At 42.1% G+C, this 26,763-nt stretch overlaps 1 long non-coding RNA gene across 1 annotated transcript; it reads left to right on the top strand.

The window, feature by feature from the left end:
* Positions 1 to 13,586: 13,586 nt before the first annotated feature.
* LOC102307200 lies at positions 13,587 to 19,748 on the top strand. Its single transcript, XR_006054484.1, has 3 exons — positions 13,587 to 14,032; positions 15,565 to 15,637; positions 18,752 to 19,748. It is a non-coding gene; the product is annotated as an uncharacterized LOC102307200 (long non-coding RNA).
* Positions 19,749 to 26,763: the final 7,015 nt, after the last annotated feature.

Genomic DNA, 26,763 nt, shown 5'->3' with positions numbered 1-26,763 from the left:
CATCATTAATGATCCCAAATCTGCAGTGTACACGCACTCAGGTGCATCATGTCCTGCTCCAAATCAAGCGCTTGAGGTGAACCTCGTATATTCGGTCTTGCAGATGATCGTCTCTTGTCTCTGACCTTATGAAGTAATCATTACTGTCCTTTTAAATCTCCTTAACCTCAGACCTCACCGTTCTGACTGCATGCATGCAAACACAGTTATTCGATTGATTGTGTTACATTTCAGTCCCTGTCCCTGCGTAGCACTGTGACGACTCTGCACTGTGATGCACACACAACGCATATTAAAGACATATGAATATGTATTCATCATCGTGATTACACTCGTGGCATGTAGTCTTTGAAATAGATGTAACTTATTAAGTCTGTGCACTTAATCAGAGTTTTTCCCTCTGCACAAAATCACAACTAGACTGAAATTATTTTCTTATTTTAATCAACACAAGGTCAGTGTAGATTAGAATTACATATTAGTCGTTTGATTTGCTTGGGAGGATTTTCTAACCCCTGATTAGACTAAAGCTCTTTGGTTTAAATTTGTTTGGCTGAATATTGGGGAAGTTGGTTGCATGTAAGAGGCGTTTTCTCCTTTAGGAGCGCCTCTTTCTCCATTTTTACCCTCAAGTTAACCAGATGACCCCAGCGCTGCTCAGGAGGGTGACTGACGGCGTGGAGTCGATAAGATCGATGACCTGAAATGTTATAAAAAGAGTCAAAGGTCAGTTCTCCTTCCTGTTAAACACGACTGGGGTAATTAGATATTGGAAGCAGACCTCCTCCTCATTGGTCCATGAAGATGTAATTTGGTGACGGCTGGATGAACAAGAGGCCAATTTCCTGTGGAACTTTCCGTCTTCATTGACCAACAAGCTTCATCTTCTCCAGTGATTGCTTTTCAGCAGAAAAAGATCTGCTTCATGGGCAGTGAATTGATGAGGTAACAAGTCACGGCAGGAATCATTAGCCGGGTGCCGGACACTGTACCAGAGGACAAACACGAGACACCGTACAGTAACCTCACAGCGGCAAAGACAGAATCCAAACTAATGTTTACCAAAAGAAGAACTTTAAGTTAAACCAATTATTTACTTTTAAATTGTGAACCTGAATCATATCGCCTGTCGTGGATCCGCCTGCGTGTTTGTTTTTTCTCTCCTTCTTTTCTACCATTTGACACAAGCGTGGCCTTCCTGTGTTTCCTGCTCTCTGCCTGCTGACACACGTGCAGTCCATCTTAGCCCAAACTTATCCGCCCGGTCGTCTTCGTTCCTCTTGTGTGGTAGTGATGCTCAGCTTTAGATCCTATTCTGTGTTGTTGACTTCGACTGGCCTTGTTTTTCTTCCCTTCTGTCGCAGAGTCGTCCCCATGTTCGTCTTCAGTGGCTTTTCGAATCCCACTCCCCCTCTCTCACTGCTGAATGTTTACCTTTGCGATATCTACCTGCATCCTTCTGTTGCATATTCCCTGCCCTTTGTAATTAAACCTTTTTACCTGTTGTTACATTCTGTGGGCGCTGATGTTTTAAAATATACACTGTATTCATTCTGCTGTCTAATTATTGTCTAGCTCAGTGGTTCCCAAACTTTTTTTGCTAGGCCCCCCCTTTGTTTTGCCATGTCCATGGTTTAAACAGCCCAGCGCTGCTCCCGACGCAGGGAAAACCAGTTCTGCAGGGGGACCTACCTCGGCACTTGTGCAGGTGGAGCCAAAGGGAAGATTTGCTTCACCATATTTTCTAGTCTAGTCTTTAATTTTCTGCAGCAGCTGCTCTAAGACTGTATTCTTTTTTTCAACCTCTTCATATTTTCCTCATGGTACATTTTTATTTTATCTAAGGTGCAGAAAACCAGCGCTTCCTGTACTCCTCACAGATATCCATAAATCTGATTGGTCAGAGGCTGCTAGGCCGTCCCTCTAATGTGAACCCAGTTTGCTAAGTTAACCACGGGAAACGCTGGTTAACTTGGAGAACTGATAACCAGCTATATGTCCTGATGTAGAGAGGATGTCTGCACTGTTTTGTGCTGCGGTCTTTCTTCTGCTCTTCCATCTGTGTAGATGGATGTGTGGCGAGGTGACAGGACACTAACTGCACGTCTAATGGCCACTTTAAACTTCCAAAGTGAGTGAAGTTTACAGCAAAAATAAACATTTTTATAACCTGGTACAAAACCTTAAAAACCATACAGGGTGAATATTTTCACAACTTATATATTTAACTTGCCAAATGTCTTCAAGTGGTCTCCAAAGTGTCCGTACTCGACCTCCAGACCGCGTTTATGGCCATTTGAAACACTTTTTAGTGTTTCTATATGACAGCTCAGTCATCCGCTCTGTAGTTAATTGTTAAAAACATATCTATGAGTCTGTGTAGGTGTTTGTGTTTCTGCACAACAGTCTGTGGATGTCGCTAGCATTAGCTGATACCTGATCACATGACCCTCTGCTCCAAAACCCAAACAAGAAGCTTCAGCATTCTTCTACCACAGAGGCACCTTGTCTCCGTCCTCTTCAGATAATACCGATCCCACTTTGCAGTCTGACTTTTATGAGCGGGAAGTTGCATTCAGGGACTTCCATCCAGCTTTTAATCAAAGCAGCAGCTGTGGTTAGTTTGTGGAGGAGGGAGGGCAGGCCTGGGCTTCCCCTGGGTAATCAATTTGCAAAGGCAGATGCTCAGCGGGGCACAAACTTCTGTGGCTTACAACAGCTGTTCAAAGAAATACTTATCACGAAACAGTCTTTCCTTTTCTGGTATCATTTATCATTTATTCACAGTGAAAGTCACAAACACCAGCAAAGGTCAGGATGGCATATTAATGACAGATTAGCCCAGTGCATCGCTGCATAATTCAACACATATTTGTAGCTGTTGCTCTATTATAATTTGCAGCTATTAGCCTGCACCTTGCGCCTTCATCTGGTTCTCTTGCAGATGAGCTTAGGCGCCTGAAGTCCATTTCTCATGCCGCACCTCCAGTTATTGGACAGGTGGAGACAGATGGCGCGATGCTGGCGGCCAGTCAGAAAAAGTTTCCTGGATCTTGGACACTGATGAATGAAGCAAACAAAGCATCTGCAAGCGAACAGAAGAATCCGCGGCTTCATCAAAGAGTCAAAGAGGGAGCGCCGAGGAACAAGAAGTCAAGTCATTAGAGTAAATGACCAGATTTAATGTGCTGAAACATTCATCAGCACACAGAGGGCCATCTGTCCGTACCTGTGTGACACTCCAGCGCCTCACATCCCTCCAGCTCCCTGTTTACCAGGCTGAAGCGCCACTTTTACGCTGTTTCATTACACTCAGTTTAGAAACTGATGAAGTAAAAAAAAAAGAAAGAAAAAAAGCAATTATGGAATGTGTTGGAATTTAAATAAGGCATTAAATCTCAGGATGACCTCGTGAATTTTGTTGTACTTTGTATTATTTAAGAAAAGGATTAATCTACCTGTTATTTGAATATCTTGATAAATAGCATGTTGTTTAATGTTAATGGCAAACCCTTTTACTTTATTCTGTTTCTATTCTTAGAATAGAAACAGGAGTGCAGGGGAAGGGGCTGAAAGACTTTCTATGAGCCCATAGAAGTGGGTTGTAGGGGCTTTGCAGGACGATCACTCTGCAAAGTCCTCGGCCGGCTGGGCAGCCAAGAAGAGGGCCATCCAGGCTGTGAGTGAAGTGGCAGAGAAAGCCACACGGTGGCTGTGGATGAAGAGGGCTGATCCGTGGGTAGCTACTGGTGCACAAGTCGGGGCCTGATCACCCCCGGCTGGGTCGCCTTCGTGATTCATAGCTCTAAATGATCTTTATTTATCTCACTGTGTGTGAAACGAGCCATTTAAGGCCTCCCATTAAACATACTTGCATCAGATTGGCTGCCGCTCACAGAAGGCTTGAACGGGAGGTGGGTGGGGCTTCACAGCCAGAGCTGAGTGCTTAGGATGACCATATTAGGGATATCCCCTCTCTGCAACGTACTGAAGAGCCAATAGTAGAAAAAACTGTATGAGAGTGATGCAGAGATTACCTGTACAGACAGTGACCTCATTATTTGAAACCTGAAAATAAATAAATAAAAATAATACATGTAACATGTAAATGTACTGAAGAATTTCTGATGGGCTGGCCATAAACAGGAAGACAAGGGTGTAGACCAGGGGTGGGCAATCTCAGTCCACGAGGGTCGGTGTCCTGCACGTTTTAGATCTCACCTTGGGTTAACACACCTGAATCAAATGATAAGTTCATTACAGGCCTCTGGAGAATCTCAGGACATGTTGAGGAGATAATTTATCCATTTAAATCAGCTGTGTTGGTTCAAGGACACATCTAAATCCTGCAGGGACACCGGCCCTCGTGGACTGAGATTGCCCACCCCTGGTGTAGACTATTAGTTACTAAATAAAAGTGATTAAATAAGCTCAGTCTCCTTCCCACTCCTGTTTGAACATGTAAGTAATTTATAATTATTATTGCTTTGTTTTCCTTTCGCTTTGTTTGTTTGTCTCTTTTTTCTCTGTTGTTGTTTTTATTCTATTTTAACGCGTTCAAAGATTCAACACAATTACAAGATGCAGCACTAAAATAATGTGAAGTTTAAAACAGTTCTTGTGAGAATAAACTCTGATCAGCTGGTAAAGTGGGCAACGGTGGGCTCGCCTCTTCGTTAACGCAACACAGCACAGAGGCTGTAACCGCGGCAACAACACCGTGTGACTGTGTGTTCATATGATGTGTTTTTGAACATGAGGACGGCCTGCATGATCTTAATCCGGTTATTTGACTGTTGTGGCAGATTGGTGTTCGTTTGCATTTAAAAGGAAGCGTTCACACCGTCAAACCTTCGCTCTGCTTGCCCACCTTCCTGCTCTCGTTTGTTGCCTCTGTTTGTTGGTGTCTGTGCCTTCTGGATTGTTGGTGATGTAACGGCGTTCGTTGTTGTCTGCGGCGCTAATTGTCTGCTCGATAATGTCCTGCATCAGTTGCACACGTTGTACTCGTTCATGCCTGCACTCCTGTTTTGGTTTGCTTTCTTGTGTACTAATAAAAACGCCGCAGTTTTATTGTTGTTTTAATGTTTCAACATCTGGCCAGGCGGGGGGAATTAGAACATTTGCAGTTTACTGTTGATTAATGTTCATTGTCCCTGAAACATAAATGAAGGAAAACTATCTGCACTGAGTAAGAAAACAACAAATTTATACCAAGAACACTCAGATATGGATGTTTGAGTTTGCAAATCATCTCTTGAGTAGATCAAAGCTGCACGGTACATTTGCTCTTAACTCAGATCCTCTAATATACCGTTAGAAAGCTGAGTACATGCCTTTCCTCAGAGTACCCATGCAGAAACAGTTAAAATTAGTCATTCTATTGCTATTTTAATGTGACCCCTCCTTGTTAGCCTGCTTGGTAACTGCAGATAACTCCTGGGTTGCAGGGAGCGAGCAGGACTCAGGAGAATTATCTTTGCGTTCTCTAAAAAGTAAAAATCCTCAGAGTTTTGTGCTCTGCGGAGCTGTGACGCGATATAAAGAAAACCTCTGACCTCGTCTGCAGTGACTTTCAAATGTTTCTACTTCCTCTGCAAAAAATAAATAATGAATAAAATCCGAGTTAGTGGGGAAAGAGTCAAGAGGGCGAGCGAGGAGGGAAGGAATTTGTGTAGAAAGAAAGACCTGTGGGACCGAAGGTGCAGCAGAGGGCAAAGTGTCAGGACACACTCGGCTGCTTTTGTCAGAGGACGCACACACACACAAACAAACAAATGCACACACCGACACCAGAGATCTATTTAAGTGTCAGCCCCACAAGATGGAGATTAAACACCCAGCTCCTCTGTTTGCTGATAAAAAGACCCTCGCTCTTTCAGTCTCTCCCTCCTCATTCTGCTGAGGGAAATTGCTGTTTGAGTGCTTATTGTTTTGCTCATTGAGCTGTCTGCTTCCCTTATCTGTCTGCTGACCACTCTGAGAGGTAAACAGAAACACTGACTGCAGTGTCTTCCTCTATCGGATCATCGCCGGGACTCAGTGTTAACCGAACCCATTACTGAACTTTAAGTTGTCGACACAACACTAAGTGCTGCGGTACTTGTGCAGAAGTTCCATGCGACTGATGGGGAAGTATATTTAACAGAACACGTGCACGTCAGGATAATAACAATTTTTGTTTACCCTGATCTAGGGCAGAATTTGTGTTGTAAGGAGCTGTTGTGTTATGCGCATGTGTGTATAGTTCCTATGTGTATATGTGAAAGTGTAAAGATCACTGACCCCAGGAAGAACAGATGCTACATGGCTGCATTTAATGGGTACCTTAACCCTTTAAGACCTACCATAGAACCAAGTCTGCCAGAGCTTATATTGTATTTTTACCTGCCGTGGAGCCAAGTTGCTATATATCAATACAACCATTACAGCCTAAATTGTAATAATATGTCTGCATTAGGTGAATAGTAATTACATGAATTGCAAAAAAGTCGTTTTTGCTTTTTTAACATATATTTGTAGTTAGAGAAATTTAAGAGGCTTATCCCTCAAAATTGTAAATACAAAGAAGTTGCACAAAATAGTTTCCCACCACAGGAAATTTATTTTGAGTGTCTTCATAGTTTTATTTGTGAAATACACCAATTTTTATACACTGCAGGAAAAACGAAAATAAATATTATAATGCAAATTTGCAAAAAGAAAAACAGCATATGCATCAAAATAAACAGTTTCCAGCAGCGCAATATGAGTCCTAAGCATCCCAGAAACTATTCAGAAATGCATAGAGTCAAAGATAACTTTTAAAAACACCAGTATAGGCTCATGAGGCCCTGATGGTAAAAAAAAAAAACTACATTTCCGCGAAAATGACGTCACTTCCGGTTTCGGGCAGGTAATGGCGGACATGCAAAGTAGGAAGTGTTACAAACAGCTGATCGGATCGGCAAAGCGTGTTTCTGGAATATTATGTTTTTGTTGCTGCAAGTGCTTTTTATGCAATTTTTGCAAAGCTATACATGGAAGGAAACTGTGACCGAGGACAAGCTGATGGCATAAGATGTAAGTACAACTCCTCCGGTTTCATATGCAAAAAAAATTATTGCGCTAGCTTAAGTGGTTGCAGAGCTACCAGGATTTAAAAATAGTTGCAAAACAGAGCGTGCCCGCTCCGACCGGCTTTAAAGGTTGGCTTGTGAACCACTTACAGTTAAAGATATCAGCCAGTAAGGCCACCAGCTGGTTGGTGAGTGAAATCAGTTTAACTGGATGCTGCACCAAAAACCTTCCTTTCATTATCATGACAGCAGCTGATTGGTTTGTATGGAAGATGTCAGCTTGCCTGTAAACACCATCACCAAATAACCAATGAGCAGAGGAACTCAAACCAGAAATGGAAACTGTTTGCTTACAAAATAAAAGCTCTGTTTTCCTGCTGAAACCAACACATTTTAAAAGGTGGATTTGATGGGCAGGTGGGTGCAGCTGGCTGTCAGCTGTTGGTGATATTTGGAGAAGTTTCTCACAATTATCTGTCAAAAAAATCTGGTTAGCTGTTCGGTCATCTGTCTTCTTGTTTTTGTTTGTAAAATTCTAATATTATTCTCTGACGGGCTAACTAGCATTAGCTGATAATTTAGGGGGACATCCTCCACGTCTGGCCTAAAAAAAATAAAATAAAAATCCCACTAACAGAACATTTCAGAGTTCTTACTGCCATCTTTTATATACAGCCTATGATGGTGTGGTGGCATGAGGCAATTGCACTGTGCTGCAAGAGGCAAACCAGCGATGTAATATAACATTTTTATATAAATAATGTAAAAGTTTTCCTCCAAATAGCTACTTTGTACCACTAAAACAAACTTTGCAAGCTCCTGCACGGACATATCTACAAACTCTGTTTACAAACACAAATTTATTTAAAATGTTTTAATTTGTTTCCAGTTTCGACGCCGATTAAATGCGACACTCTAATTAAACAACATCCAGAGAACAATTTACGCCTCGGGGGCTCCACAGCCAAACAACACAAAGTGAAAAAATCACCGTGTTTGGAAATAATGTGTTGTTTTCTCAGATTATTATTGTAAAGCATAACAGATCAGCAGGTAATCTGTGCAGTCGCAGTAAGAGCCTGGCTGTGTGCAAACTTTCTACAAGTAAATGAGGAAACAATTTGCTCTGTGTGTCTCTTTAAATAAAAGGAGCTAGATTTATTTACTGTTTTATGCTTTACACTCATGGATGCCCTCTTACCAGTGAAGTGCAGGGTGGGATTGGGTTTTGAGGGTGTGGGCTCTCTTTTGCCTGTGACAGTTTGTTTTTCCCCAGAACATCATGGCTCATATCATTCTCCGATGCTTGAGCTCGCTCCACTTTTATATCCAGCACAAAATGGGCTGCAAATTGAAAGGCTTTACAGGTAGTGTGTGGTGAAGGTCAGGGTACCTGAGCTCTCAGAGATGTGGGGGTTTGTACGGGATAATTTCTTTGCAATAGGGAGGACTGAACACATAAATGGTTTCTACTTTCTCGCTGATTTCCTCTGGGGAAATTTCCACTTCAGAGAAGAGTGGCCATAAACCTACAACTCCTTACCTCTCTCGTGCAAACTATTCATCTCTGCTTTGATGTGTGGGCGTCTTTTTATGTGTTTTTTCTTTTTGCTGTTGTTGCTTTTTTGTATTTTATTATGTTTCTTTTGTTGCACACAGTAATGTGAAGCATGTGATGTACAGCATAAATGTATGCTTTTCTTTTCTGTGTGAGGAAGAAGATTAATGTTTGCCCTTGGAGAAGAAGGTTGGCCGTTTGGGGTGAATTTTACAGCAAGCATAAAGGAGAAACCATTTAAATGTTTTATGCAAATGTAAGCAGGGGAAACTGTTTTCTTCTTAGAAACAAGATCACACAGTAGTCCAGAGATAAACGACACAAAAAAGCCGTGCTTGTTCTTTTATACTGTTTTATTTTATGCAACAAATGCAATATTATAAATAAAACCACAACAATCAGATGAGCCAGAGCATTCTCATTCCCGACACGTAACACACCAACGATTTGTCACGTCCCGAGGTGTCCCATGGAAATGCAAAAGGTAACCTTCCACGTCCCCATGATACGCCCGATTGTGGATGGAATCCAATAGAATGACGCTCCCGGCGGTAACACGCACTCCAGCCGTGTATTCGAGCCCTAACCTTAATCCCAACCTTAACCACAACCTTAATTGTGTTTGATTTGTGCTTTCCAAAGCGATTCATAATGAGAACGTAAAATAAATACACGTGTGTAGATTCAGTCCAAACGGTTCTCATGTTTCCTCCTGTTTCCGAACGCATAACATAGGAAAGTGTTGGGTGGCCAAAAGCGTAACATACTGACAATTTGTCACATAGCACATATGTTACACTTTGGGGGTAAGAACATGTTGGATGAGCCCATATGAGCAAGCGCTTTGGCGACAGTGGAAAGGAAAAACTCCCTTTTAACAGGAAGAAAACATTTTGGTCCCATTTAGAATGAAATAAATGATAAAGCAGGGTATGATTTAAGGCAGGGGTCCCCAATCCCAGTCCACGAGGGCCGGTGTCCCTGCAGGTTTTAGATGTGTCCTTGATCCATCACAGCTGATTTAAATGGATAAATGACCTTCTCAACATGTCTTGAAGTTCTCCAGAGGCCTGGTAATGAGCTAATCATGTGATGCAGGTGTGTTGACCCAGGGTGAGATCTAAAACCTGCAGGGACACCGGCCCTCGTGGACTGAGATTGGGGACCCCTGATTTAAGGTGTGGCTGTATTGGATACTCCCCCCTCACTTTTCATGTCGAGCTTTAAAAATCCAAGATGGCCACAAACGAATGGGTGACATGACTGTACCTATGTCTTTTAGCCTATGGTGGCAAATTTTGCTGATTTCCAGGGAAAATTAGGAAATGATGTTGCTTTTGTGGTGAAGGGAAATATTAAAGTAATGTAGTAATGTAGTAGTAAAGTAAAGTAATCAGAAATATCAATTATAAACCTGCCGTGTCGTTTTTAGTCTGAATCTACTTTTTGAAGCAGCTTTGCCTGAAACTGTCTGAAGGAACCTCGCTGGCTGTTTGAAGCAGACCAAATACTTCGTCCTGCATGAATCACAACGGATTTATGCGGTCATTTTTCCTGTGTCTTGGCTGCACCGCATTTGGCCTTGTAAAAAAGAAAAAAAATCAATAACAAAAATGATCAGGAGTCAACCATCTGTAATGTGTGTGATGGTGAAATCCATCGGCGAGCATCGGGATGAGTCGATTCCTTGTTGCCAGACTGCGGCCTCATTAACTCGGAAGTAGAAAACAATTCACGGATCAAGCCCTGCTGATGGATGACTTTGTCTGGAGGCAGAGGAAGCTGCGAATATGCTTTATGACATAAGTACTTTAACTACATTTTCTGGCCTTGGAGATGGTTTTGAGATGTTGCGGGTACTTTATGATGTTGACACAAAGCGGCTGATGGATATCTGCTGAAATGACTGTTGTTGGTTCACGTTCCGCTTTGTTTATCAGGGGAAGATTTGCTGAGCTTGAATGAGCTTTTTCAGCAAACACAAACAGTCACACTGCCACAAAGTCCCACAGATACATGCAGACACATCTGGGATCTGTCAGTTTGACTGTAGTGTGTGAGTGGTGAGCTGTAAGAGCGAGAGGGAAATACGGTCTTGACTTTATCAGGAGGGGATTTAAATGGACTTATAGATTGCTTGTGGATTTTACTACTACTACTGTTTCCTCCCACAGTCCAAAGACATGCACTTATTTGGTTTGGTTAACCATTGGTGATTCTATATTGCCCACAGAGCTTGCCTGTCTCTCTGCATTGGCCCTGCTACAAACCGCCGACCTGTCCTCTTGTCCTGGGATAGGCCCCCCGGAGTCTGCATTTAAACAAACTGGACTGACTACAGATTGCAGGTTTAAGCACATGAGCACTTAGTCCACACACTCATGTGGTCAAACAAAGTAGAAAATGATTCTTTTAGATTATTTACCCACTTAAATCTTAGACTTCGAACTTTTAGGACTAACACGATGAATGCATGAAGAGTGGTGGCTGGGCTCATCACAAGGGTTTTTTTCTATTGATTAAAGCGGCAGCTGGCTAAACTGCAAACACATCTGGATCCATTAACAGTGCTTACCTCATGTGCATCTGCATTGATTTTAGTGGCAGCCAGGCTGGTCACACAGTTACTTAGACTGATTTGAAATGAGCTTGAGCATTCAGACCAACAATGATTAGCACTGATTATGGGGCTTTGGGGGCGATTTAGGTTGATCAGTGGGATATTTGATTGATTAGAACAGATCTTTGGGAGGTCGGGGGATTTGGAGCAGGACTTTTTAGAATGATAGAAAGGAAACCTAAGCTTTCCACAAGGGGCACTGGACTGACAACGTAATTTAGGCTGCCTGTAAGGACACTTGGGCATTTGGGTAACTTTGGGAAACTTGGATTGATTAAAGGGACAAAGCCAAGATCAGAGGAATGGACAGAAAGGAAACTAATGTGTGACAAGAAGGGGATTTAGGATGACTGGTGAAAGAGGGAGCCACAGTTGTCTGGGACCAGCATCACTGCAGAAAGTTTAAAGTGTGAAGAGCAGATCTGTCTTTGACAAAGAGGCAAAGCGGTTATCTTTCACCATCCTGTCTGATATGAGCACCAAACCAGGACTGTTTGTTTAGCCTCACCTTTCATGTCATCACTGCCCTTGTCAGTCTTTTGCAGATAAAAGAAACGTGTCATATCATTCATGCATGTTCAGCGATTGGTAGATTCACTTTCTGCAGAGCGATCCTTTAAAAACTGAGGCGGAGGCTGTGAGGAAGCGGACGAGCATGTTGATATTAGACTTTCTTCGAGGGACATTAAGCTTGCGTTGATTTTACCTTGATTACTTGCAGACTTCTCAGTGTGCATACAAACACAGTCTCAACAATGTTCCTGAAAATGAAGAAAAGGCAAACGAGTGAAATGGAAACATGATTTTCTCTTTTTTTTAACTTGACCTTGGCTCTGTCTTATTACCAAAAAGGAAATAGCTCTCTTTAATGATCCGCCCCGTCCTTCTTTCATGTCTCTCTCATAGACACGGGAAATGAAATGGAGGAGGTAGGGAGGACCCCATTAAAGCACTCCCATTGCCCTTGAACTAGTCATTACCAAAGACATCAGCACATGATGAGAGAAGGCATGTGACAGGTGATATTGATCAGCTGATATGTTCAAAAAAAGCCAATATCCTCTCTACTGATCACCGACCCCGCCCACGATTTAAAGCTTATGCAGGCGGGCGGTGTATTCGGCATTGTGTCCGGCACTCGACAGTCAGGCTTTTCTTGCTGCTGTTTGTTTGAAGATCCTTCGTTAACCTCACACAGTACCACAAAAATCCAACTGAGATTCCAAAGAATCCAGTGCCATCAAGTTATCAGTCATTTTAGCGACTATATTTAACTAATAATTTATTCTCTGCAGACCATATTAACACTCGGCTCACATACGGAAACCTCAGTACAAACAAAGTCCTTTTCACAGCCCACTGACTTTTCATCCAATTAGCGTTGGCAGTTTAGCGGAGGGTATAATTCCATGACTTCTGTGCTTAGTTTAATTCGTGATTGAGCAATCTATTATTCAACTTTAGCGACACAAATAAATTCAAAAACCAACAAGCGTCCAACCGAAGTCAGGAAAACAATTTTCATGTGAATGCATCACATGTGCACAGTGAACTGAGGCTGAAAGGAAGAAATTTAATGAAGTCAAAGTCTCATTATTGGCTCAGAGAAAACACACAAGCAGAAAAGGAATGAAGGAAAATTCCAAAAGCTGCGATTCCTTGAGGCTCCAAAGTGAGCTGTTTTCATTTAAAGTCACTTTTAGCTAAAAAAGAAAGAAAGCCTATATGGGCGAGGTGTCAAAAGTGTACCCCACGAAAAACGGGTACTTATTCAATTTTATTTATACAGCGCCAAATCACAACAACAGTCGCCTCAAGGAGCTTTATATTGTAAGGTAGACCCTACAATAATACATACAGAGAAAAACCCAACAATCACATGACCCCCTATGAGCGACCGTGGGAACGAAAAACTCTCTTTTAACAGGAAGAAACCTCCAGCAGAACCAGGCTCAGGGAGGGGCGGGGCCATCTGCCATGGGAGAAAGAAGGAAGACAGGATAAAAGGCACGCTGTGGAAAAACTTCATGGTGGAAGGAACTTTATGGTTACCACATCGATGTGTTGGATGCACTGGTTGTGGTTTAGACACAAACAAAGTTCAGACAGACCTAAAATTTGAAAACGGTGTGAAATACTAAACAATAAACAATAAGTACTGATAAACAAATGACAGCAAGTGATGACAAAGATGATGATCAGAATATAAAAGAGGACAGTCTGTAAAAACATGTTTTAGGAAGTGGCTCAAAGGAAGTTGTTCCAGCAACACCTTTAGACTTTCGTCTATGAAATACTTTGAATGGTCTCCAAATTAATATGACGTGCTCCTTGGCACAAGACCCAAGCGTGCTTTAAAAGTGACTCTGAAAAATCAATTTTAAAACCTACAGGAAAGCAGCAGAGGGAAGCCAGAACCGAGGTGCTGTGATGCCATCTGCTAAAACCAGTAAGAAGATGAGCTGCTGGTTTCTGGACCAGTTGGCAGGACCTTCTAATTCAATCAAAACCCTGTAATCATTTCCAAATGATTTTTAAATGTCTCTTTTATGTTGTAGTATAACTACAATATTAACCACCACATAAATGTCTGTTCGGACACTCTTCTTTCTCATCTGTTGAACTCTGTCTCCTCATTTCTGTCCATCCTCAGCTCTCCAACACCTACCCTGGCCTCACTCTGGGAAAGTTTATGAAGTGTGAGGCGATTTATTCAAAGAGTGGAAGGCCTGAGAATCCGTTTATGGAGTCACTTTATGGACGAGCACAAGACTCAGGAGGGCAGTAAGATGACGTGTGTGTACACAGTTATACACCTTCACGTGTCTGGAGGCTGTTCAGATGCAACAGAAAGAAAAATATAGTTTTCATAAACCACTGACTCCATGCATCCATCCATACGTATCACAGGCAGAAAAGACAAGCCTAGGGTCATCCCGGCCACCTCTTCTAGCTTCGAGCCCTCAGACTACGTCCACACTAGCCCGGATAAATTTGAAAACGGTGTTTTCGACTGAAAACGCTCCGCGTCCACACTATCGTTTTCAGTCGTTTTCACAGAGTTGCGTGAAACGCAAGACGATTCGACCTTCCTCATTTCTTTCTGCCGTTTATTTCCTTTCCGGCTCTTTGAAACGTCGCGGCAAAATGTCGAGGAAAAGCACCGAGTTTTTTAAATGGACTAACAATGAGGTGGAGTTGTTGCTGCGAGTAACACAAAAGTACAAAGTTTCAAAAGCGAGTGAGAATTAAAGAATTTGAAGAAAAGCTAGTCTGGTCACATGACTAAAATGTGTCATCATTTTCGAAAAGGCTCCGGGTTCGCTGTCCACACTGAAAACGGCGTTTTCAAATGTATCCGCTTTGGAGAGCATTTTCAAAACGCTGCGTTTTCCGTGAGCCAAAGCGGAGAGAAAAAGATGCGTTTCAAACGAAAACGTATAAGTGTGGACGTGGCCTGAGTCTGTGCTGAAAGCCTCATCCCAGTTCGACGTGCCTGACACACGTCTTGGTCTGTCGCTCGAACCGTCTCCACTGGCTCCTTTCGATGTGGAGTCCCTCTCAAACCGACTACTGACTGTATAAACTTGATGCTGCAGAGCAAATAGATGCCATGATGTTAGTGAATATGACTAAAAAGGAGGAGGGAGGAAAACTAGCCAAGGACATTAAAATCAATCATGTTTGTAACCGGTCTCGATTCGCTGCATCTTCACTGTTAATTGATCAGACTGTGGCATAATTAATGGCATGCCACTTTAAAGGAGAATAAGTGCTCATCAGTGTCACAAGGTAGCAAAGCCGCCTCATTGGCAGATACATGTGGTATTTTTTTAAACAGATCACAAAGAAATTGATTATTAAACAGCATCTTTAGCAGATTCTGTTTGAATCATCGAGCTGATGGCATCATCGCCACCTTCACAGTGCAAAGATGTGCTTGTAAACAGCAGGTGACTGGTCTGAAAGCCTGAGCCAGATGGCAAAATGTGGCTGGAGAAAGTGAATGATCAATGGTAGACCACAGAGGAAAGGCACGCGGGGCTGAGTGCGATCACATTTTCAAGGGTACACGTGTCACGTACCGGGGCTTAAAGGTCAGCTAGTACCAGTTTGTCCTCGAGGTGCAAGCTATTATTCAAAGAGCAGAGACGACACATTAGATAAAAATGCATAACAAACAAGCACAAGCATTAAAAGCTTGAGTAAAAAGAATGTGAGATGTGATTCACAGTAATGCGGAACATCAGTAAACTGAATATTAAAGCTTTTCTAAAAATAAATCAGTTTCATTTTTCTCCCTATCTGTTTTCATGGCTGCGCGGCAGCAGCTGCACAGGATGATGGGGCGGCTTCTTCAGACCTGGAGGTGCAGTGGAGGGTCTCCACATCCAGTAAGCGGTGAGGAAATGAAATGCATGAATATTTTATACCTTAATACGTCGACCGTCCAAATAACGTGTCCTAATAACTTGTGTTGACTTATGGCTTTGGGAGATTTTCAGGTTTTAACAGTAGCGGTCAAAACAGTAAGAAAACGAAGTGTAAGGTCAGCAAAGCTTTCAGTATGGTTGGCTGCTATAGACTGTATAGAAAAGATGGCTGAATCCAGAGGAGAGTCATTTCACTTCCTTTTTTTCCCATTTGTAGAACCAAGTCCTCTAGAGCTTATCTTTACATTTTTACCTGCTGTAGTGACATTTTTAGAGCACTTCTAGTTGCCATACATTAATACAACCATTATATCCCAAATTTGAATAATATGAATGCATTCAGTTCATAGTAACTACATAAAGTGCAACAAACTGCAAAGAAACTGAACATCATTTTTGTTTTGGTTTTCTTTACACATTTTTCTACTCACAGAAATTTCAGAGATCTCTCAACAGAGATGGGCAGTAACGCGTTACAAGTAACGTGTTACTGTAATCTGATTACTTTTTTCAAGTAACGAGTAAAGTAAGGGATTACTATTGCAAAAACGGTAATTAGATTACCGTTACTTTCCCGTAGGAACGGCGTTCTGCGTTACTAAAACCGTGATTTTTTTTGCGAGAATGTCTCATCGACAGTGACGTAAGCGAGTGCGACGTTCGTGACAACAGCTGTGTGCAGATCAACAATGGATCATATATCGAGTGCAGAGAGAGTATGAGCGTGCAGCGTTTAAAGCGTGGAAGTACTGACCTTACTTTGAGTTTGATTCCATAAAAAGTGACAAAAACATTAGTGTCCGCTGTGCGTGGGAAGAAAACTTCTTTTTACAGCGAAAAAACCCCTAAACTTCCAACAAGCACCGAGTAGCTACGACGTAATGGGAAACTCACAGAGAAACTCGCGGATTCTTCCACTGACCTGCGGCACACCTGCACCAGGGTAACCCTCCGCCTACCCCACTCCTGCTTTACAGGTGAAAATAGAGCAACAGGACCGCTGAGTCTTTGACTTTATTTATTTTCTGCTGTGTTTTACTTGCATCTATTTGAAAGACTGAGTGTAAACACACAAAAATATTTTATTTTATGTGCTGGAATGTGCAGAAAATAGGTTTAAATGTTAAACTAATTTCTTCCAGTCAGAGAATGTTGCATATAATTAAATTTTTGCTTGATGCATAAAGTTAAAAGATTAAAACTAATAAAACAAGTTTAAAAAGAGACTTTTCCATTTGATTACATTTTGTATGATGGATTATGCAGAAAAAGTAGAATTGGGCTGAAAGATCTATCGCTTTATCACCTCTTCAGGTTGTAAATCGTGTTTTTAAAAAGTAACTAAGTAACTAAGTAATTAATTACTTTTGAAAATAAGTAATCAGTAAAGTAACGGGATTACTTTTTGGGGGGAAGTAATCAGTAATTAGTTACTGATTACTTTTTTCAAGTAACTTGACCAACACTGTTTGAACTGTAAATGTTGAACTAAATGCAAGAAAATTGCACAAAATAGTTTCCGACCAGAGGAAATTTATTTTTGAGTGTCTTCATTACACTCGCAACAAACATCAATTGCCAAAAGAAAAATGTTTACCCCTTGAAATTTACATTCTGGTGCTACGGCTCCAGAGAGCAGCATTATTACCTCCGTCTCCCTCTGAAACCTGAATTTTGACAGTTTGGTCGCTGCCATCTTGTTTCTTTGGAGCCAAAATGGATCATATGTGGTTTGACTGCTGTACTGTGGAGGACAAGAGAAAAGTGCAGCGGGTGGTGAGGGCGGCAGACCCCCCTCAGAGACATATACTGGCAGAAGTATCATCATCACCCTCGCACCCTGGACACTCACTTCTCTCTGGTAAACGCTGCAGGTCGAGACAAACAGCCTCAATAAAAGTTTCTACCCACAGGCTGTCAAACATGCCTCCACCCCCACCTCCACCCTTCACTGTGCTGTTAACATTTATGGACATTTTCACTGTATTTATAAATCGTATTTATTATAATAGCAACCAGCCTACCTGTAGCCCTACCTCCTATTCATTGTGCGCTACCACCGATCACTAGCTCCTCATATTGCACCTGCTCCTTTATACGGCATATGTAACTGTAACTTGCACATATGTGTAGATACTTATGTTATTACATACACTCTCAGTGTAGGCACCTCTTTAACTTTAAGTTTATTTTTTTTGGTTTCTCTTTTTTCGCTCTTATTCTGAAGGAATTTTAATGTAAAAATCTACACGCTGCTAACAGAGAGAAACTGTGTTTCATTGTTCTTGTAACAGTGACAGTAAAGATCTATTCTATCAAGAGGATGTTGTGCTACGCTATCAGGAAGTCTCATTAGCTTAGTCGTCAGTTAAACACAGCTCAGCTCAAGCTTGTTGTATATGACATGCTACTATATTCATAAAATAAAACAACATTTTGATTGCGCATACATGCAAACACACAAGGACTCTTTTGATCTGCTGTTCTGAGTATCGCACAATTCAGTGCCTCCAAAACCACTGAGTAGTAATAAGGAGAAAGTTGGAGTAGATTTTTATGCCTGAGCATGAAATCACAGAGCAGAGCAGCAGGTGGAGGTAGGCGACAGTGACAGTCATCTCAGAGTCGCCGTGGTGTGGTGATGGTGGTGAAGGAGACGGATGCAGGCTTCAGATGAGATCCTCGCACAGCCTGAAAGAGCGCAGGCCTGAAAGGCAAAGCGTCAGAATTACAGTGAACTAAAAGACAAAGTCAGGGAGTGCTTGGCTCGCAGAAAGCAGGCAGATCATTGGACAAAAACAGTGATGAGGAAATTATTATTGAGGTGATTCTGACGGCACCAGAAAACCAGAGTGACAAAGAGAACTGAGCAGAGATAAAACAGGGGCGCAGCTTCCTCATGGAACACGGTCATACGCTTCATTTACAACTGGATGTTGATGAAGAAAAACTATTCCACACGAGATAAGAGCCCCGTCGAACAGATTACATAATCTAATCTCAGCATGCATACCAGCACTGTCTGAGAGTGACAATGTTTCTGTGTCCATCATCTCATTCGCCTGCTGTCTTGGCACCACAGACCCTCACATGTGGCCCACCATCTTTTCCTGAGAGTACGCTTCAGAGGAAGGCCCCTGTGGGACGATGGCTTATCTGCAGGCCTTGGCTAACGAATGATGAAAAACAGGCACCATCACGGCCACCAATCTGCTCCAGTGCTCCTGGCCTGGGTACAGATGCCAAGGCATCTGCCACAAATAAAAGACCCAGGCAGACTGACGCCCGTAGGCCAAACAACCAGAGGCTGGTAATAGCGCGTCCCTGATGGGCTTACGGATCCATCCTCTGCAGACAGAAACAGAGTTAGTTGATTGTGGCGTGACCACATTAGTAAATGACATAAGAGGACATGAGGACATCATTCAAAACTGTTTTGTTTTGACAAATGCTTGAATAATTCGTCATGTTTCACTCATGTTAAGGTAAAAGTGCACTCCATTGTTAATGTTCGTTTACAGATTGCAGGTGGAGCATCATACGAACACTTTCAGTCAGATAGAACAAACACATTCATAGTGACATTTCAGTCAATTGTAAATATACTTGTATGTATTTTGGGTTTCTGTTCTTCCACCTCCTGTTTCATTTTGCAATCCCAGCTTCTCATTCATTCCTTTACTTCCCCTGTTTGTTCCCTCTGGTTTTCTGCAACACCACTAGCAATAAGACAACCCCTCACCCCAGCATTTACACTCCCCCGCTTCTCTTTGTGCGTTTGCTGGATTGCTTTGTTTTTTTCCCTTGCAGTTCCTACACTGTATGCCTCCTGATTTCTTTTGATTCCAGTTCAGCTGTTTTCTTACTCTCCACGTCTCTATCGACTCTCCTCCCGTTTGACCTTTTTGATTGTTCTTTAAACTTTGCCCTTTGCCTGGAGCTTGCTAATGCTGTTCGCTGAGATGAGTGGAAACCTGTACATGACTCCAAACGTGCCAGTTAAGGTTAAGATTTTGGACTATGAAGTTTACTGCCATGCATTTGATTTCTGTGAACCGTTACAGACAGAGCTAACTAGTCTCCCACGCCTCCTTTGGGCTCTGTTCTTTAAGACCTACGAAAATGAACCTGATGACAGGAGACTTTGGCCGTTTGAGGGCTTTTTCACCTGCAGGGTGGGGTTTGAAGCCCATGTGAAACCAATAAAAGAGCTGTGTTGGTGCATATACTCATGTTTTCTCTGAGGGGAGAGCTGCAGACGACGGCTCTATTTACAGATTCTGGCAGTTTTTATTTAGATTTCTGACGCCTGCAGGTTTAATAATAAGAATGCACATGAACATAGAGAGCACTTTGTGAACTATAAGAAACAAAAACAGTTGTATTTTTGCCCTGTGATGATCCTAATGTTGAATAAAAAGCTCTGAAATACTGATCAGTGAGCGAACGCCATTCCTTTGATCCATACCTTTCTGCACCGTTGCATATTTTGTGCGTCCATTAGCCTGATTTACTGCGCACTCTGACCTCATGTCAGCAGCTCACCCTGGCTTCGTCCCCTGGGAAGCACACAGTTAATAATGTTTATGGAGTGTATCCTGATGAAGTGACTCCACTCCATTATCACAGCTCCTTCCTGATGGCTGTCAAAGTCTGTCAGTCACGTGTCACGTAATCCATCAGTAAGGTAATTAAGAAAAGTAATAAATATGGTAATGTGAAATTAACCACCAAGTCATCATAGGGGAAAAACCGAACCCGACCCCGAGCCTGTATCTTGGAGACGTGACCAAAACTGCCTTTAAAAACCAAAAAAGGAAATTTTCTCATGCTGGAATTATTTCCTTTGTTCTCTGTTTGTCAAAATCACATATTCAGATTGTCAGAGTTAATGTTAGGGTCAGGGTTTGGGTCATTTCGATGGTGAATTAGACCTCAGAGGGTTAATATGGTACGCGTGATTTCAGCGTGCAGTATAAACATATTTATTGAGATCAGAACATATCTTAAGACTGTTGTGAAGCTGTGCGTGTTTTCACTGTCACGATCTTGTGATGACGGAGTGTAGGAACAGTGTGGAGCATGCTCACCTTAAAACACCCATCATCTTATCCTTTTTATTGTAATAAAGACCTCAATTTAAAACACAATCATCATGTTCTATTAAATTAAATTTGAACTCATGAACTAATCAGTAAGGTGTTTACTGACAGCCGGGCAGCTGGGGGCCGTTATCTATGAGATCCTGTTACAGAGAAAGCAGGTTTCAGACACTCCTGCAGGGACTTCACTTTCCTGAGCTTTGCAGACTTTTTGCAGTGTTTGGTCTCATTCTAATCTTTATTAGCATTTTTGGATTTTTACAAATTCATATTTCTTACCTAAACTTTATTAGTATTAGTCTTTCATGACCCATGCACGAGGGAGTTTGTTTCCACAGTTAAGTCATCCTGTGTTTGACTGATACACCTGCAGTGCAGCACCGACTGTTTGCACCTTGGAGCTCAGTTGCATCATTTCTCTTTGAATACTTTCATATTAAAAGGTGATGATTACCAGGCATCTTTTAAAGGTGACACATCTGACTTCCCCGCATTGATACCTTGGGAGGTGTGATGTGGTTAGATAAAAGCTCAGATATCTTTTTTTATGTACCGTTTCTGTTATTTTGTCCACCCCCCCACGCTCTGTGGCTTTGTGTTTCCATCCACAGAGCTGTCATGCCTGCAGTGGAAGGGGAGTTCAAGGATTCATCAAACAAACAGCAGGCCTGAGGTCTCTGCAGAAACTGGCTCAGCTGGTCAGCTCGGGTCCACACATCACGGCTAAGCTAATGAGAAGGGCCTGGGTGTGTGTGTGTGTGTGTGTGTGTGTGTGTGTGTGTGTGTGTGTGTGTGTGTGTGTGTGTGTGAGTGTGAAGCCTGGCCATCTTCCAGCTCTTACACATCCAGGTGGTTTGATTAAACACATCACTAACACATTGTCTGTGGGTTGATCAGAAGGGTCTGGGAGGAAAACCGTGAAGGGTAAAGTAGATGCAGTAGAAACAAGCAAAGCAGAACCGAAGCAGTGTGACCGACATTCTCTACCTTGTTGTGGACTCTTTTCCTTTACGGATGCAAAACTAGAAACTAAAAAGTGACTTTTTCTTTGCCGTCCTCTCGGCTCTGGTGTCTCATGAGCTTGTTAAAGTGCCGTTTGTGTCCCAGCAGAAATCATTTGGTCATTGCGCACCATCAGATCTGATCTGATCTCTCAATAAGTTTCAACCATTATGGCCTTCGTTACTTCCTCCTCTCTTTCATTGTGACAAATCCTTGTTTGTTCTTTGTGCTAATTCAAGCTGAGGGATAGCACCTCAGGTTGCTCCTCCGTCGTGCCTCCTGACCGCCGCTGTGCCTGACCGGATCGGTACTGGCGGCATTAGTCTCAGGATTATCAGCCAAGACCTTGTTTGGTCCTTTGTCTGTTGTGATTGAATATGCATTTTTTTTTCAGTTGCTGCTTTATTTGATTTTCACTGCTTTTTCATACTTTTACATTTAACCAACTAAACTATTTTGATTTTTGGTTAGAATTCAGAAACTATTGTGGTTTGGGTTGAAACCCGTCTCATTGAGAGCTTCAGCTCAGTCACACGCTCCACTGCCAAAAGACACCGTACTTCACGAGATGAAGGGCGAACGTAACTGACCTACAAGGAAACGGAGCAATAGAAAGTCCACGCTAGAGACTCGTGTTAATCCTGCTCTCGAGTGATCGTTAGCTTCTGCTATTCATTCTTTCTGCCATCATAAGAGACATGACGGGACGTAGAACTCAAAGAGCCTAAAACAGAATGCTAGATCGTCCCGGCTCTGCCACCAACAGCTTCCCAATGAGTGCGATGTTTCACTAACATGGGTGAAGCCGAGGTCCAGCACAGCTTCAACATATCTGCTTGTTTCTGGTTTAAAGTGTCCACGAGGTCGGCTGACCTGGCACTTATTCAGTGCTGTGGTGGGATGAGCAGAGATTGTGATTGGCCTCTGGGCCACAAAGGAAACATATTTTTCTTCGTTTTAAACCTTATAATAGGTCATTTTTCTAAAAGCTCTAAAACTTTGTTGTTGTTTTTAATCCTCTAATTTTTCTGTCTGGCGACCATTAAAATTACAGCGAAGCCTATCTGCTAGGCTAGACTGTTTGGGTTAATGAGGTTTGGCCTTAACTGCTTTGAGGTGTTGCTGATATAGCAGCCAAGTGGACTTGCTTCTGGAAAGACTTTGATCAAGTGTGTAGACTATTCTCAGAGCGATCCTTTCCCTCTGTTGGATTGCAGGCAGACGGGACGCTTCAGTGACTCATATCTATAAAAGAGGACAGAGCTAGCTGGTTAGCATGCAAACCTAAGATACATTTATTATTCCAATACATAGATGTGTTTGCCTGTCATGCCGTCGGAGTCTGCTAATACATTTTGTTATTTGTTCAATGTTTTAAATGAAAAATATAAAATATTTTGCACCTTTATTTGGTTCATCCTTCATGCAAATAACCAAATGGAGTCACAGTGTGAAATTAATTGCTCGGTGATAGGACATCAGCACAGTGCCTGAGGCCTTTAGTCAACTTTTCTCTCACTGTGGATGCACATCAGCAGCTCAGATGTACCTGTGACTGTCTAATTTCAATATTTCCAATATGCAGAGGGAATCAAGAGTGAAATCGTATTCATAAACAATCCCCTGACACTAGATGTAATCTTGTCCAGTATTTATGTGATAAAAATTGGGAAATAAATCGTCTTGCATGGCTCATCCTTGTACACCCACCTTCTATGAGTTCATACATTTTAAATGGGAGTGAGAGGCAATGAATTTGTCACCAATTAAAGCACAGATCACAGAATTACTCAGTAATTACCGGCTCAGCTGAATGAATGCTGGCCAGTTCAAATACGTGCCTGTAGAGATTTACATTAAAGTTCCACCGAATGAGTTTATTCAGCCGAGACTCGATTCTCACACTTATTAAGTGCTTATGGCATTAATCTGTCTTTGTCCAATCAGAAGTCATGTTTCTATATGATACCGAGCCACAGTGAAAAGCACTCATCAGCCAGTGATATCAGTGAACAGCTCCCATTAGTGAGCACGGCATGCTGAGACGCAGCTATGCGGAGCATTTAACCCAGAAACCACTTTAAAATATAATCAAAGCTTTTCTTTGGATACGCAGGAAACACATTATGGGGATATCTGCTGAAAATGAGGAATAGAAATCAGGGGATCCTGCAGCTTATTACTATACTGCACGTCCTAATCACACAACACGAGGCTGCCTGTCTGTCAGGTGAAGTTCTGACACAGTTCTCTTCTGCTCCAGAGCCGCAGATCGATTGCTCTCAAAGATTGGCGTTTCTACGTGTAATTGATCTAACTGTTACCTCCTTAAAATCCCATTTCTTTTATTTCTGTACTGTGAACACTAGTTTTCATTACTGTGAATGATTTCTGTGGCTCTGCAGACTGATTACTCACTGAAAATTCGGAAAGCCTGGTGCACTCTGCAGGGAACTCTAGGAACCACGAATAAACAGAATTTTCTGCTCAAAGATTTTCAGAGGATAAACAGGCCCAGAGCACACAAATTAATTCTCTTTAATTCTTCTCTAATTATGCACAATTAAAGGCTGTGAATTAATCAGTGCGCTTAATCGGCTTGCTGTCTTTGAGCTGAAATGCACCTGATTTAGAAGCTGCTGGAAGATTCTCAGAGAACGGCGACTTTATTGGATTCTGTGGAGAAGCAGTTGACATTTAGCGGTTTCACTCGATGAGAGGTCTGATCTCACCTTTGGGACAGGGATTCACCCTCTGGAAAATGTGCGAGAGGCTTCAGGGAGGGTGGCGGGGTGAGCGTCTGCCTGAATGGCGGGGTGTTTGAAAGGAAATCCAGGAGTGATGTTGGGAAGGAGGGCCGGCAGGTGAGTGGTTGCCTTCTCCAGGAATGAGTTTGTAAGCAGGCTTGGTGAATTTTATCAATAGTGGCCAGGAGATTGCACTGCAGGTGAGTCTAATCAGAGGCGAGAGAACTGGGGACACAAAGAGACAAGGGTAAGTACGAGGCAAGAGACACGAGAGGCGTAGTTACCACTGTGAGGTAGCTGATAGACTGTCAAAGACTGGAGGACTGAGCTGGCCTTAAAAGCCCCTCTGCTGGGCGAACACAGGAAACCACAGGACCCATACCGAAAAACACCAGACACTCAGATCATGACACCTTTGGTCCTGAAATCCATGTGTGATGTGCACCACCTTTGTAAACGAAGGACTGGAGCCCATTGCCGCTGTCGCAGGATGAATGGCAGGGTAGACCACAGGTGTGATGCCAGTCTTTTGCAGGGCTACTGCAAATTTAGACCTACTGTCAATTAGAGGTGGGAATCACCATACATCCCACGATACGATATTATTGCAAAATTTAAAAATATTTTGCGATATTCAGATTTTGTACATAAAGGTAAACTTTATCAATATTCATTTTATCTAATATCAAAGTCTCGCACTCAGTCTTTCTCTCATGTCAGTTTTATTGTTGACAAACTGAACGGTTTGTATTACAGTCTAGTCCAACTTAACTGAATGCAACCATCTGGTACAATTACAGCTATTCTGAACTCTGCAATTTATGAAAACTATGCAGCCCCTTCAGCAACTGAAGAATTTGAAAGTAAATTGAAACAAAATATAATTTTACATTAAATAAAAAAGTTTTGAACTTAATTAAAATAAAACATGTCTTCAATTAAAATAAGTAAACTGTCATGTTTATTGCTGCCATAAAAAAAGTTAAACACATTTGGACAGTGAAGGAATGTCAGGATTCTTGCTCAGAAAAAGGATCAACATGCTCTGAAGTCAGAGCACAAAAACCTTTTTTGTAACAAAATATCGATTTCTGCTGTCCCTGTATCGATACATTATTAGCAAACAAAATATCACGATACTACACAGTATCGATTTTTTTTTCTCTTCCCACCCCTACTGTCAATTTAGAATTACTCGTTAATCCAACATAAATGAATCTAACATACATTGTCTGGACTGTGGAGTATGGGCAGCAGAGGGCCATACTGATAAGGGTCACACATTGGACAGTTGAAGTGAAACACAGCACACACTGTGCTGAATTATGTCAAAGTCCATGAATAATGTATGTGGATGATTATTTTGTGGACTGAACACCTGAGTCTTTGTTTCAGCACAGATATTTAGTTCAAACACAGGTTTTTGTTGTTTAGTATTTTTTTTAGCATAACTCATTTCAAGTCTTTTTCATTTGACAAGCTTGCAGTGAAACTGTTTTTGCCGTGTTAACTATATGATTGTATTTATTAATATAATGTATTCTTGTCACTTGTGTAAATGTTTCACACTTGACTGCTAATGTGAGTAATCAGTGATGATGATAGTGTTCTCTTCCAGTGTGGTAACTCTGAAAACAGCGTTGCTGTTTTAAAATAGTTTTCACCATCTTCAGCAGCTCGCGGGTCAGGACTGCTACAGCGCACGTGAGTGGATATTCTGGACAAAGCGAATTGCTGGTCATATTTTACGTGCATGTGTAGAATCATTTATCAACTGCACTGCAATCAGCCAGCCCTCACATCAATTCCGCAGGTCTCAGAGAGCGATGCAGAATACATAAACGCCTCATCGCTGCACCATTATATCGCTGTTTGTCTTGGAGCCAAGATGAAAACACACGAGAGCCCGAGGCATGAGACGCAGAGATATGAATTTTGCATCAATATGGGCCACAGACTGCACTCATGGCTTTGACTTTTTCTTTCTACGTTTGAGTAAATCAGAGCGATTAGGGCCAGCGGACTCTTTTACAATGTGCTGACGTGGCACATATGTTAAATCAAGCACTGTGAGCTGTAATATTTCAAACAGTATCAGAAAGACACTCAGTGGGACATAGTGTAGTGTTAGGCTTTTATGTTTGGCTTTGTGATAAAGCTTGTGTTTGGATAGGATTAAGAACTGAGTGTGGCTTTCAGCCCCGCGCAGCAATTGGTGTAAACACTGAAATAATGTCAGGGTG

The sequence above is a fragment of the Haplochromis burtoni genome, unplaced genomic scaffold (assembly GCF_018398535.1).
Source record: "Haplochromis burtoni strain Fernald_Lab_line unplaced genomic scaffold, NCSU_Asbu1 Contig_68, whole genome shotgun sequence".
Lineage (NCBI taxonomy): Eukaryota > Metazoa > Chordata > Actinopteri > Cichliformes > Cichlidae > Haplochromis > Haplochromis burtoni.
The sequence above is the reverse complement of the archived record's forward strand: the minus strand, read 5'-3'. Positions and strand labels throughout refer to the sequence as shown.